The sequence below is a fragment of the Schistocerca cancellata genome, chromosome 9 (assembly GCF_023864275.1).
Source record: "Schistocerca cancellata isolate TAMUIC-IGC-003103 chromosome 9, iqSchCanc2.1, whole genome shotgun sequence".
Lineage (NCBI taxonomy): Eukaryota > Metazoa > Arthropoda > Insecta > Orthoptera > Acrididae > Schistocerca > Schistocerca cancellata.
Genome location: NC_064634.1, coordinates 55897688 through 55900928, shown reverse-complemented (window position 1 = coordinate 55900928; position 3241 = coordinate 55897688). Strand labels below are relative to the sequence as shown.

Genomic DNA, 3241 nt, shown 5'->3' with positions numbered 1-3241 from the left:
TGGCACGACGAATTGATTTTGAAGGACGACTTTGGAAAGCAGTTTGAATTCGTGCAACATTTTCTTCAGGAACACGAGGGCTGCCAGGACTCTTTCCTTTACATACACATCCTGTATCTGGAAACTCGATACCATCTGAGAATGTTCCACCCATCCGGAGGATCAGTTTGGTACCTCAACCTGAAACGGTTTTGCACTGTAATCACGGAATTGCACTTCGCAAACTCGAGAACACAAATTGATTTCTACTGCGGAGTAGCCATTTTAAACAGATGACGGTTACCAAGCAAAACAGGAGACAACTGACATCTAGCGGCTATTAATATAAACTAGGCGATGTATTCGTTTCTCCTACAGCCGAGCCGAGGTGCAGCGATCGATAGTCTGACAAAATAATACTGTGTAATACGTATATTCTTTTTGAAACACCCCGTGGCAAAGAAACATGGAAAAATTATTAAAACTGGCGAGGTGAATGCGATGCACCGTGCTATGGTGTTTCAAGAACTCAGGAAAATGTTAGAAGACATGAATGTGCACATATTCTGTATACAGGATCCATGTACCAGAAATGGTACATTACCGTACAACCCAGCCAGCTGTAGCACAGATACAATAGCATCAGGACACCATCCAGTGGCCGCCGTTGTGATGCAGTGTGAGACTTCTACAGTGTTGTGGTACAACGGCACAAAATATAATGATATGACCAACAGGGAATGACAATAGTAACAATGAAGGACCTGAGGAGAATCTGAAAAACTAATGAATATTTCCGATGCTGCCAGTAGATACAACATATAGAAAAGTGAAAACTGCTTCGATATGACAGATGAATATTCGTAATGGATGGCAGTGCGAAATCAGCGTTTTGTGATAGCAGAGTAACAGAAGAAATACCTCTATCCAATACGTCGAACAAGAACTCGGGCTCCACGTCATGAATGGGCTCCTTAACCACCTACTTTCTAAAGTCATGCAGGTGCGGCACCAAAAATGCGCTACTCAGAGTAGTTGGGCGAACACATATTCCAGCGTCTGGTATATTTTTATATCTGTTTTTATACAAGCAGCATCTGTACTCTTATTGCATAGTTTGAAATCTTCGCTTTCAACGTATGGAAGATGGTTCAAATGGCTCTGAGCACTATGGGACTCAACTGCTGAGGTCATTAGTCCCCTAGAACTTAGAACTAGTTAAACCTAACTAACCTAAGGACATCACAAACATCCATGCCCAAGGCAGGATTCGAACCTGCGACCGTAGCGGTCTTGCGGTTCCAGACTGCAACGCCTGTAACCGCACGGCCACTTCGGCCGGCAATGTATGGAAGAATTAAAATCATTCGCCATCTATCGGCTGTGTTATACCTTACAATATCAAGTGAATACCCGTGTCCCAGTGTTCTCTAGTGAGCTACAGAGAATGCCGTTGTCATTTTCGGACGGCTTCAAGTATGCACACGGAGTGCGACGCCTTAATGTAGTGCAAGTTACAAGGGCAGTCTGTTTGTCTAAAAAATTACGAATCTTCCGTCGTGTTGCTGCAGATGCCAATGTCTCTCACTCTGTCATTCATAGGTTGTGGACAGGCTAATGGAGAGAGATCAGTACACAAGGCGAGTTGGACAAGGTCGCCAAAGCATCACGGCACCACGTGAAGGCCGATACCTAGGTGTTTCTCCATTGCGACATCGTACGGCCACCGCCAGAAGACTAAAAGCCGATGTCAGAAGAACCACCCTAACTGCTGTGTCCGTTCAGGCTATGAGGAACAGGTTACGAGAAAGGACCTAACGAGCCAGATGTCTTGTTCGAGTATCCGCTTGACATGACATCTCGCAGTGAGCCTTCAGTTCTAACGTTCCCATGTAAGCTGGCGCCTAATTTACTGGCGGATCGAGAACATACCTTCACCGAAGAGTCAAGCAGTATATTGCTCCCTCCTACGTATATCTCGCAAAGAGACCATGAGGATAAAATCAGAGAGATTAGAGCCCACACAGAGTCATACCGACAATCCTTCTTTCCACGAACAATACGAGACTGGAATAGAAGGGAGAACCGATAGAGGTACTGAAGGTACCCTCCGCCACACACCGTCAGGTGGCTTGCGGAGTATGGATGTAGATGTAGATGTAGATCGCGTTATTCAAAGATGAGTCGTGTTCGTGCGTGGAAAAGCCGTGGTTAGCGGTACCTGCGAAATGTTGTCCAGGAAATCGGCAGATCATCTTTACGAACAAGTTATATGATTGATAGAATAATTGGGCGCAGACTGATTGGTTTCAAGTGCATAGGTAAACACAAGAACCACAACTGAGTTGCGTATTTACTTACATTTGGTATAACAGGGCCGACGCTTGTGCAACCTCTTCCCCTGACGCCGGGACAGCGGTTTGTGTCGCTGTTTTCTTAATACCATTTGATCGAGTCCCGTACATGTTAAGTCACTGACGATCTTATAGAAGCATCTTTCAAATTTCACAGGAAAAATTATGTCGTTTCATTAGAAAAGAATAAATTAGGAGTAATTCTGTGACTATAGCACTGCGCCTTCAGGCCACGAGTGGCCTACCGGGACCATCCGACCGCCGTGTCATCCTCGGTGGTGGATGCGGTTAGGAGGGGCGTGGGGTCAAGCACACCGCTCTCCCGGTCGTAAGATGGTATTCTTGACCGAAGCCGCTACTATTCGGTCGAGTAGCTCCTCAATTGGCATCACGATGCGGAGTGCACTTAAAAATATGGCAACAGCGCATGGCGGCCTGGATGGTCACCCATCCAAGTGCCGACCACGCCCGACAGCGCTTAACTTCGGTGATCTCACGGGAACCGGTGTATCCACTGCGGCAAGGCCGTTGCTCAATTCGGCGACTATAAACGATAATAATTACTTGTGAACGACAGAAAATTCGCCATATTGTCCGATGTAACCTCGCAACACACTAAGACAAAGAAACGACGCGCCATGAAGGAATCATCCAAGTGGGACGGGAATCGTTAGATGTGATGTAAATGTACAGGCAAACAAAGCGTACAAAGCTGCTGGGTTTTCTTTTTACGGGGAGGATATATCGGTTATGGTACGACGACTGGGAAGTCTACGTATGTACGCTCATTTTTTTGCTACGTTGTCGTGTCACCGGGACAGTCCCGAAGTTTCTGAATATGAAAAGATTATTTCATTCAGCGCAAGCTAACTGCATCTGTTTACGTATGGAACTGGCGATGCTATGGG

At 46.0% G+C, this 3241-nt stretch overlaps 1 pseudogene; it reads right to left on the bottom strand.

The window, feature by feature from the left end:
• Nucleotides 1-2748: 2748 nt before the first annotated feature.
• On the bottom strand, nucleotides 2749-2866 carry LOC126102288 (5S ribosomal RNA; annotated as a pseudogene).
• Between the last annotated feature and the right edge of the window lie 375 nt (nucleotides 2867-3241).